The sequence below is a fragment of the Heterocephalus glaber genome, unplaced genomic scaffold, assembly GCF_053883595.1.
Source record: "Heterocephalus glaber isolate CG9 unplaced genomic scaffold, H.glaber_assembly_v1.0 deba00001688, whole genome shotgun sequence".
Classification (NCBI taxonomy): Eukaryota; Metazoa; Chordata; class Mammalia; order Rodentia; family Bathyergidae; genus Heterocephalus; species Heterocephalus glaber.
In genome coordinates this window covers 7,486,534-7,498,268 of record NW_028258413.1, presented here as the reverse complement: position 1 = coordinate 7,498,268, position 11,735 = coordinate 7,486,534, and the positions used below count along the sequence as shown (strand labels likewise).

The following is an 11,735-nucleotide window of genomic DNA, read 5'->3' as shown; positions in this document are numbered from 1 at the left end:
AAAGGAGTTTAGAATGGTTTGAAGATGCTGACTGGAGACACCCTAGAATGATATAAGCCAAGCTTGATGGGAGATTCTGATCAGGTCTCAGAAGAACAGAAGGTTTATAGGAATGCAGACAGTAAAGGCCAGGCTGAAAGGGTTTCAGTTTAGATTAAGGCCTTCATTGACAGTTGGACTCCATGTATATTAAACTCTGGTAGAATATTTGTCTACATTTTGCTCATGTCCTGAGACTTTGTGGGAGACTGAGTTTAAGGGTGGTGGGCTAATTTACCTGGCAGAAGAAATTTCAGAGCAGCCCAATGTTGAAGTGATGTCATAGCTACTGCTGGTAGCTTTTAGCCATATCTCCTGTGAAAAGCAGAACCAAGTAGCAGAGCTGAAAAATTTGAAAAAAAGGGCTCATGTGCTCATAGCTGGGGCTTTTGGGAGAGGGTTGAACCATGGGAGCACTATAGCTGACATGATGTTAGGAGAAGGGGTCTGGTTGAAGGAGGTAAGTCACTGGGGACATGACCTGGAAGAGATTATCTCCCTTCTTGGCTCCTCTCTCTTCTTTCTGCTTCCAGGCTGTCCTGACTTGAGCAGCTTTCCTCTGCTCAGGCTCTTCCACCATGCTGTTCTGACTTGAAGCCAACTGACCACAAACTATAAGCATGAGTCAAAATAAACTTCTCCTCCAGTTTTTTATGGGTGTTGGAGATTTGTCACAGCAACTAAGAAAGTGACCAAGACAACACAAAGCCAAAGATAGAGTTCTGCATCAAAGCTCTAGAGAATGCTCCTCAGTTGGAAACTTATTAATCAACAACCTAGTTAATATTTTCAATAAACAATACTACTACCTAGCTGTTTTGTCTAGCTCACACCTCTGAATCTTTTTTTTTTGGTACTGGGGATCGAACTTGGGTCCTTGTGTTTGCACAGCAGGTGGTGAAACCACTGAGCTAAATCCTCGGCCCCACACCTCTGAATCTTAGTATGTGAGTGACTAAGAATTCCTCAAGTCCTCATTAGAGTTACTATTCTTATTTATTTATGTAGCATGTAATTAATATGAATTTTACTTACTTAGCTTTAGATTATCAGTCTTTTCTATGCTCCAAAATCATCTGCTTACTAATATGTTCTGGAGATTTACCATTTATGTGCATTATATGTTGTTAATAATACTCAGAATACATTTAAAAATATTGACATATTTGTCTTTCCCCTACTCTTAGCGTTGAAAGTCATTTCATAATATTGTCTGCCATCTTATTAGAATTTTGGTTCTTTAGGGACCTGAAATAATTTAAGGTATATGTCCATGGTATAGTTAAGCTATATGTCCATGGTATAGTTAAGTACTTTGAGTTTACAGTTAAGTGAAACAAAAGTCATACTGCAGGATAGTTGCATAATAGAATTATAATTGTATACATAAATATGTGTGCATATCTAATTTTGTATTGGCCAGTGTTATTCTTAGCTTTCTCTCTGCCCCTTGCTGGCTTCTGATTTCCTCACAGTGTTTGTATTCCCTAATGCTCCAACAGGGGATGTGTAAGCAGCGGTCTGGGAGTTCCTTGAATTAGTGATATAGACATGGCAGAGGGGGGCTGGGGATTTAGCTCTGTGGTTTCGATACCTGCTGCATAAGCTCAAGGACCTGAGTTCGATCCCTGGAACCAAAAAAACCCCCCCAAAAAACCAAAACCAAAAAACCCCCCAGAAGTGGCAGAGGGATGAGGGAAAGAGAAAGAGTATTATCTGACAGTGAGGAAGAGATTTTTCAACATATCTTTCCCAGAAATTAACAAAGTGCCCTTATTTGTATTGAACACTGATGGAAAAGAAAGGGAGGACTTTAAGAAATACGGTTGTGAACTACATATCCTTGTCATGCTGAAGAAAAAGAACTTGATATTTGCATTTGATTGCTGGAATTTTTTCCTTTAAGGATCTCTGTACTAAGCCTGGACTATTGACTCTTGGCGGGGTGGGGGATAACAAGAATCAGAGAGAATTTATATTTCTATAAACTATATAAAACCTGGGAATACTGTCCTCAAAGTTAACAGAAATACTGCTGAAGAGTAGGCTTGGGGAAAGGGCACTAAATTTTAATTGTCTTTAGCTGTTGATCTGATGTATTTTGACAGAAATTTATTTATTTAGAATGAATAATGGAGCAAATAATTATGTGCATTATTTAGAATAAGAAATAGAAAAGTAGCTAGGCACTCTTTTTTACAGATTATTTGGGTAAATCTATATGCAGTGATATACACTAATTTCAGCTCCACACAACCCTGGCCCCTGACAAGTGCACGTCACCAACATAAACACAAATCCATCGAGACGGCGCTTTTCCATCACTGTAGAAAATTGCCTCCCCTGGGTGTTCACTTCCTATCTCCTTTTCTGGCTGTAATTGAATTCCTTCTTAATGAAACTCATTTTGCTCTTCTGATTCATGATAATCTATGTTTCCCAAGGCCACATCAACCTGAGCTAAAAATAGGAAGCCTGAAACCTAACACAGCAGTGTTTCTTTGGACCCTTTGTGGTCATTGTAGGTGAATATTAATCCATTTCAAATTCACCTGACATTTAGTAATATGACTAAAGACAAAATCACTACAAGTCACACTTATATGTAATAATCTACTAGAAGACACAATGGAAATAGAAGATCCTATTTGTGAAAGAAAAAAAGAAATGAGTAGAAATAGAATATGTAGGAATTAACTTAGTAATGTTCAAAAGTGATATGAGGAAAACTTTGGGGCACCCTGCACAAAATCACCCTTGCACAAATGGAAAGACATGTCATGTTCTTGGCTAGAAAGACTGAATAGCCTAACAAGAACACCTTCCCCAAGTTCATTATAAATTTAACACTATCCAAATAAAAGTAGGAACAATTTTTTCAAGAATTGTACAGCTGATTAAAATTTTACTTAGAAGAACACCAGGAAAGAATAGATAGGAAAACCCTCAAAAAAGAGAAATGAATGGAATTTTCAGTCCCTTGTAGATATTAATCCAAATGGATCAGAGATGTAAATTTTAAAAAATGAACTCATAATAGCACTTGAAAAGATAAAGGGAATCCATCCATAATTTTTCAGTACACTTTCCTGACAAAGATTAAGAATCTTGGATCAAGAGCATTAATTTGTACAAAAATAAAATGAATATGTTAATTAAAAAAGAAAATTGAAATGAAAAAATATAAACTGGGAAAAGTATTGCAAATTATATCACACAGGGTTAATGTCTCTAATATACAGTTTCTAAAATAAGGTGAAAAATACAGGTAATCTTATAGAAGAATGATCAGAAATTAATAAATAAAAGTAACAATGAAATGCTAATTTCTCCTAATAAATAAAAATGTGCAATCTCATGGATAAGAGAAATGGCAACTAAAGTTACAGAGACAGCCATATTCTGGAACATCAGAATTCCATAATCTGAAAACTTGACAATATCTTCTCTTGGGGGTTGGTTATGGGGAAAATTCTAAGCCCCACAGAAAGAATTTGGAAATAGGTAACAAAGTTATATTTGCCTTTCTCTGTAGCCCAACAAACCCTGTTCTAGAAATTCATCTCAAATATATATGCATTGCAAAATACAAAAGGATATATACACAAAGGCTTTCATTGTGAAACTATTTTCTGTAGAAAAAGACTTTGAAAAGCCAGGTATCCATGAATGAGCAGTTAGATAACCTATGATACATCCATGTAATGAAATACTGTGCTTCTGTAAAAAGGATTAAAGAGTATGTCTATATCCTGCTTTGAAGTGCTCTCTGGGCTGGTCATTAAGTAAAGAAAATCAAGAAGACTCTATATTATGCTCACTTTTTATCTAAGGAAGTAATTTTTTGGGCTTGTATTAGAAAAATGAAAGGGTAGCTGAAAATAAAAGAAAAAGAATTACTTAGAAAGCAGGGTTTCTCAGCAGCTGCCTCCCTGATATCTTGGCCTGGATAATTCTTTGTTTTGTATCCGTCTTGTGTGTTGCAGGATGGTTAGCAGCAACCCTGGCCTCTGTGAATGCTTGAGGTTGCCCATGCTGTGACAAAGAGGCTTTGCCAAATGTCCGCTAGAGGGCACAACTGTCCTCATTTGAAAACTACAGGGCTTGGTAGAGGTACAGTGGAGGGGCAGAAATGGGTTTTGGACTTCTCCACAAACAACAGTTCCTAAAAATTGCAACCAAAGTGAAGCTAATTTAATTGGTGGCTTAACCACATAGATATTTCAAGTAACTTTGATAATAATAATTTGACTATACATCCCTAGTGATATACTGTAAGGAGAAAAGTATTGCAAATAAGCAACAATGTTTTTCTAGGAATCAGGATTGTTAGTAATGACATTGCTGCTCAGGAACTAAGGCAAAGAGGTAATTATGTTAATATTGTTAAGAACTGGGGCCGGGGATTTAGCTCAGTGGTTCTGCCGCCTGCCTTGCAAGCTCAAGCTCCCCAGTTCGATCCCTGGTACCAAAAACAAAACACAAGAAACAAACTAATAGTATAAGAGAAAATACATATAAATGTAAAACAAAAATTAAGTGAAAACAACTCATTCTAAATTTGTGATGGAAATGTCAACATGAATTGAGATTTATTTCTCTTAAAAAAGTGTTTCCTAGCTGTTTCTGTTGAAAAGCACTTGGACAATGCCCTGTGGTCCCTAAAAAAAAATTTCTTTTCCATGGAAAGAAAATAGAGGTTCTTGCAGAAATGTGTGTTTCCAGGTGTGGGGACAAAAGGAGCCCGAAATATGTTATTGTGCCAGAAAATAAGAAAGTTACGAAGTGCTACTGTGGGTTACTCTCCACGGGACACAGGTGCTGTATTGTTAGGGTCGTCCAGAGGCATAGGCTTGCTAGGGAAACGAGCATATGACTGTGTAAAGGGAGTGCTAGAGAGGTTCAGATCGGAGGATCATAGCCGGAGAGTCCGCAAGGGGGCTCTGCGTACTGCAGCTGCAGACCCAGGAGCTGCTCCGTCAGGAAGCTGGAAGCCGCAGAACAAGACAGGCCCAGGGCGCAGCCCCGGTCCAAGGCCGAAGGCCTAGAGCTTCCTGGAGAGTCGCTGGTGTGTGAGTCACATTGAAAGGCTGAACAAAGGCTGAAGGAGCTGCAGTCGATGTCCATAGCAGCAAAAGATGCACCGGCTCAAGCAAATGGAGCTTTTCAAATGCAAGCTGACTTCCTCCTCCTTCCCCTTGCACCCAGACTGCAAGTCTTAGATGTCCCGCCCACATCAGGGGGGGCACAGACACAGCTAGGACTGCGCTTAACTAATGTGCTAGGGCCTCTTCATCCAGTCAACTAGCAGTCGCCATTCACCATCACAGGTGCAAAATGAAAAAGCCTAAAATAACTGGTTTAAAACACACCAAATACGTTAACTTCATGACTTCACAACCGTCTCAGCCACTTTCTGGTTCCAGGGACAAATACCTGATACCCACAACTTAAAGGATGAGGCCTTATTTTGGTCCACACTTTCAGTTCATAGTGTACTGGCTCCAAAGCAGGACAGCGTGGCTGAGGGGCCTGATGAAAGAGAGCTGCTCCAGGCACGGCGGCCAGGAATCAGAGAGAAGGGAGGAGTCTGGGAGGGACACACACCCTTCCAGACCACGCCCACCCAGGCCACACCCCCAGTGACCACCTCTTCCAACCAGGCTCCACCTTCTAACCAGGCTCCACCTTCTAACCAGGCTCCACCTCCTAACGGCGTATTTAACTGTAAACTCAGCAGTTGACTCCTCCGCCAAGCAGCCTTACGATGCAGTCTCCCCCTAAAAGCCCCACCTCTGAGTACATGGGGCTCTGGGGATCATCTATGGTAGGTATAAACCGTAACAATAATGATATTTAGGTTAAAAAAATCTCATTGCTACCTTTGAAGCATTTTACAGAACCAACTCATTATTCTGAATCTTGGTGAATAAAGAGAAAATATCGAGGATGTTTGCTGTCTTTCCTATCATAAGATCCCTAGAGTAAACATACTCGCAGGAGATAAGGAAATATTTTTCTTTATTGGAGCATTCTAACTAATAAAAAAAGAAAGAATTAGAGTGTTATCTAATACAAGAATAGGTTTATCTGCTATAAACATCGTAATTGAAGGGTTGGGCCAACAACAACTGAAGTCAGAGAAATAACCAGACATTATTTATTTCCTAGTGGAAGTACACAAGCAAGCTGTGAATTAATCTTGTCAAAACATTGACCTGAGTCTGATCAAGCTTCCAAACCTAACTACGCATTTACAGGAAATACATGCAAAAGAGTGGTATATTAGCTGCCACCATCAGCAAAATCCAGAAAGTGTGGAGACCTGCATAAGAATAGCAATCTTGTTTCTTCAGTTAAAAAAATGCAAGGAAGAAAGATGGAGAGGGAAGGCATAAATTAAGAAAGACTCAAGAAACTTGTTAAGCTAATGCAATACGTGGACCTAACTTGGTTCCTGATTCAGACAATCAACTCCAAATACAACATTCATCAAGCAATTGGAGCTATTTATAACAAAATTTTACTTAACTTTTAAATTCTCATGTTTTAATAAAAAGAATGCTTTTCTTCTTATTACTATACTCAAGTATTTATGAGTGAAATGGAGTGTCTGGTATTGGCTTCCTCTAGAATTGGTTGGAGTTTATAGCAGGCGTCAGGCGTAATGTATTTATAATGATTGTACTTCTTGAAAACATGAAAACAAGTTGCTTAATAGGTCATTTTGCCTTTCCTTTATCATCCATTAACATTCTCTTACCTACCTCTACCAAGAAATGCGTATTCTTCATTTATTGAGTCTCTAAAATTATATAAAAACTTTCCACTTGTTTTTAGATCTTCCATATTTTCAGCACATACTGGGCATTAAGCCTTTGTAGAACTATGTTAAAACTTTATGCCACTTCTGTGATGGTTATGTTTAAAATTTCAATTCATCTTATTTTTCTTTTTTTTCTTTCTCAGTGCATATAAAAGCCACAGTTTGAGTATACATTTGACTATGTCCAGTAGTTCCTCTACTGTAATTTATTCCAAAATGAAGTCATTTATTACATGTTTTTTAAAAATCATATTTTCATTACAAATGAATACAACATAGCATGTTAAAGTATTTCTTCAATTCAGTACATGCATATATCAGAAAGGGAAAACACGCACACACAAACACACTCACTATGATTTATCTAAAGCAGAGTTGATTTTTTGACTTTCAGTAGATTCTCGGATAATTGATAACTGCTATGCTGAGTTTGTCACGTGTCAGGGAAGTGTCACACTTTTGTATATGGGACTTTCTCATCATCCCCCTTTCCCTGTCTTCTAAATGCTCTGCAGTAGGTAGGTTGGTACAGCAGGGTTTCTGGAGCAGTAAGTCCCATTCTTGGTGAATCCATGCAGCCACTGTTGAGTTTTCATTTCCAGAAATTTGATTTTCAAGAGAAGCAAAGGGAGAAGCAGCACAGTGTCCCCAGGCCTGCTGGTTTCCTAAGCAGGGCTCCAGGTGGCCCTGGTTAGGTTCCCCCATGTCTGACTGTGCTGTTCCTCACAGCAAGCCAGCAGAAAGGACTACACACTTTGTCTGCCTCACTTCAGAGTTACTTCCTCGCTGTCAGAATTTCAAAAATAATTTATCCCCTCCCTGGGTCTTATTCTGTAACAGCTCAGTGATCTAATTATAGAGTCATTTGGTTGCTTGAGTCAAAACTTTCAGTTGGTTTTAAAAGATTCTAATGGTGCTGGCTCCTTATACTGTTGTGGAGAGGCAGCATAGTAGAATGGACATCACAATGTGTATAAAAATAAATGTGGTATGGTGGGTCTAGAATTTACCAGCAGCATGACTTGCTAGGGTGCCACTATGGTTTCAATTCTAAAAGCCAGAAATGATCATACTTGGAATTCCTGTTAATATCACATGAAATGATACATGCAGAAGTGATTTGCAAACATTTTACATACACATGCAACTCTGTTAGTGCTGTTGCAGTATTAACTATTGAACCTATGGTTATTTAAAAATTATTTCTGTTTTCTTGTTGTTTCCATCTGTGTAGCATCAGGCACTACCTCTGTTAGGTGTTTCCATCTTTAGTCATATTCCACCTGAGAGGCAGGATGCTGGGACTGTCTAGCCTTGGCTTTCTTTTTGTTGTGTGATTCACTGATTGGTTTCTCATTTGTAAAGTTAGGATAATAACACTGATCTCATGAAGTTTTTCCAGAGGATGAAAAAGAAAGGTGAAAGGGCAATCTGGATTACTTGTTTTAGAATCTCTTGAATCCATGCATCCAACTGTAGTAGAAAGTCTCTCTTTGATTTTCATTATTGTAACTTATGTTTTAAAATATGAAGCCATTTTCTCATGCAAATATCTGCTCATGTTTTCTGTCTTTATTGAGTAAAGCTATGACATGCCAACCAGCCCCATTCAGGACTCATCTCTTAATTTGCGTAACTTTAAGTCTTACTGAGTTATCTTTATAAACTGTGGCTCTCATTCCCATAGTATCACCACCTTAGTCAGACACTTGCCCCTTTTACCTGGGTTATTGCAACCACCTTTGTATCACCCCTCAGAAAAACTACGGCATTCATAGCATGACCTGGAAACACCCGCTTTGTGTCCCCAAGACTCCTGCCAAGTCAAGGGGGCATTGTAGTGGACACGAACTGAGATATCTGTGTAAGTATTACCTGGGGGACAGGGGACCCAGGCAGGGCAGCTGGTGTTATCTGCAGAGCTGCCTTCCAGCACTGTGCTAGGTCAGCTGTTCTGTGGGAGGCAATGGAGCAATGCAGGCTCATGGTGTCACTGAGGGTTTATAAACCCTCCCTGCAGCTCCTGTATCGGGGACAGGGCACAGTGGAGGGCTGCAGTCCCCTGACACCTCCAGTTCTCTTTGGCCAGTTCCTCTGCCCCTTGCCACCATGTCTTCTGGTGATGTCCTGTCTGGCTGCCACCACTGGACCCTGTCCAACCTGCTGCCAGGGCACTTTCTGACTGTTGACACATGCATCCTTGGAATCTCTGGCCACTGACATGCCCAGCACATCCTGGCGATCTTCCTGTCCAGCCACCTCCACTGGGTTTTACCCTTTCCTGCTGGTCTCAGTTAACCCTGTCCTTTCCTGCTGACAGTTTTTTTGCTTAAATTCTTTTATTGGTATACTTTAGGTATACAATACATTTACATTTATCCTTGGGTGCTTGCACCTGTACATGATGTATCCTGGTTCTTATTTTTTCCCCATTACCTGTGCGCCCTTCCCTATTTATAAGACTTTGTTTCCATTTTTTCATTTTCTTATAATTTTTCCTTTCCCTTCTTTCCTTTCCCCTTCCCCTCCCACTTTCCCTACCCCTTTGGACCTTTTCTTCCTATTTCAAATTATCAATTATTCATTTTAATTGTTTTAGTCCTTATTTACACTTTCAGTTTCTCACACGAGAGAAACTGCTTGGTATTTACACATGTGTGTCCTATTTATTTCACTTAAGAGTATTGCCTCAATGTGCAGCCATTTAGCTATAAATGTCTCTAATTACTCATTTTTTATGGCTGAGTGGTACTCCATTTTATAAAAAAATCACATTTTTTTAATCCAGTGTCCAGTTGATGGGCATTTGGGCTGCTTCCAAGTTTCAGCTATCACAAACTGTGCTGCTATGAACATGGGTGCACATATATCACTGTGGTATGATTCTTTTAATTCTTTGGGGAAGATCCCCAGCAGTGGAATAGCAGGGTCAAATGGGACTTCCAGTCCTAGTTCTTTGAGGTATCTCCATACTGATTTCCTCAGTGGGTGCACCAGTCTACACTCCCCCCAGCAGTGGAGCAGGGTTCCATTTTTCCCCACAGCCCCGCCAGCATTTGTTATTGGTTGATTTCATGATAAGAGCCATTCTTCCTGGAGTGAGGTGGAATCTCAGCTTTGTTTTCATTTGTATCTCTTGAATGACCAATGATGTTGAACATTTTTTCATATGTTTATTTGCCATGTCTACTTCTTTGTCTGAGAAATGTCTGTTCATTTCAGATGCCCATTTTTGGATTGGGTCTTTAAATTTGGGAGGTCTGATCTTTTTAAGTTCTTTATAGATTCGAGATAGTAGACCTTTGTCTGAGGAAAAGCAGGTGAAGACTTTTTCCCAAATTGTGTGTTGTCTCTTCACACTGCTGGTGGTTTCTCTTGCTGTGCAGAAGCTTTTTAATAAGAAGAGATCCCATTTGTTGATTGTTTGTGCTAGTTCATGGGCAACTGAGGTTTTGTTCATAAAATCTTTTCCTGCACCAATGTCTTCAAGAGTTCTACCTAATCTCTGTTCCAGCTGGTTCAGAGTTTCTATTTTAATATTTAGATCTTTAATCCATTTCAATTTTTAATTTAGTGCATGGCGAGAGATCTAGGTCTAGTTTTAATCTTTGGCAAGTTGAAACCCAATTTTCCCAGCACCATTTTTTTTTTGTTAAATTCTTTTATTGGTACATTGTAGGTATACAACACAATTACATTTCTCATTAGGAATTGTGCCTTTACATAATGCATCTTGGTTCTTATTTTTTCCCCATTCTTAGCCCTCCCTTTACCCTCTCCACCCTTCCCTATTTACAAAGACTTTATTTCTATTTTTTCCATTTCTCATCATTTTTCCTTTCCCTTCTTTCCTTTCCCCTGCCCCTCCCACTACCCCTACCCCTTTGGACCTTTTCTTCCTATTTTGCATTATCGATTATTCATTCTAATCATTGGTACATTTTAGGTATACAATATAATGACATTCTTCATTGGAAATTTGCACCTTTATGTAATCTCTCTTGGTTCTTATTTTTCACCCTTGCCCAGCCCTCCCTTCAACTCCTCCATTGCTCCCTATTTACAAAGATTTTGTTCCTATTTTTCCATTTTCTCATATTAATCCCATTCCCTTCTCTCCTTTCCCCTAGCCCTCCCACTTCCTTCCCCTTTGCCCCTTTTCTTCCTATTTCACATTACCTATTATACATTTAGTCCTTATTTACACTTTCAGTTTCTCACACCAGAGAAACTATTCAGTATTTACTCATGTGTGTCCTATTTATTTCACTTAAGAGTATCACCTCAATGTGCATCCACTTAGCTATAAATGTCTCTAATTCCTCATTTTTTATGGCTGAGTAGTACTCCATTTTATAAAAAACCACATTTTCTTTATCCAGTCTCCAGCTGATGGGCATTTGGGCTGTTTCCAAGTTTTAGCTATCACAATCTGTGCTGCTATGAACATGGGTGCACATATATCACTGTGGTATGATTCTTTTAATTCTTTTGGGCAGATCCCCAGCAGTGGAATAGTAGGGTCAAATGGGACTTCCTAGTTCTTTGAGGTATCTCCATATTGATTTCCACAGTGGTTGCACCAGTCGACACTCCCACCAGCAGTGGAGCAGGGTTCCTCTTTCCCCACAGCCCTGCCAGCATTTGTTATTGCTTGATTTCATGATAGCAGCCATTCTTTCTGGAGTGAGGTGGAATCTCAGCATTGTTTTCATTTGCATCTCTCGAATGACCAGTGATGTTGAACATTTTTTTCATGTATTTATTTGCTATTTCTACTTCTTTGTCTGAGAAATGTCTGTTCATTTCAGATGCCCATTTTTGGATTGGGTCTTTAAATTTGGGAGGTCTGATTTTTTTAAGTTGTTTA

General features: G+C 39.2%; 1 long non-coding RNA gene across 1 annotated transcript; it reads left to right on the top strand.

The window, feature by feature from the left end:
- Positions 1-5,271: 5,271 nt before the first annotated feature.
- LOC110345993 (uncharacterized) lies at positions 5,272-6,623 on the top strand. The gene is made up of 2 exons (XR_002389735.2): positions 5,272-5,866; positions 6,211-6,623. It is a non-coding gene; the product is annotated as an uncharacterized LOC110345993 (long non-coding RNA).
- Positions 6,624-11,735: the final 5,112 nt, after the last annotated feature.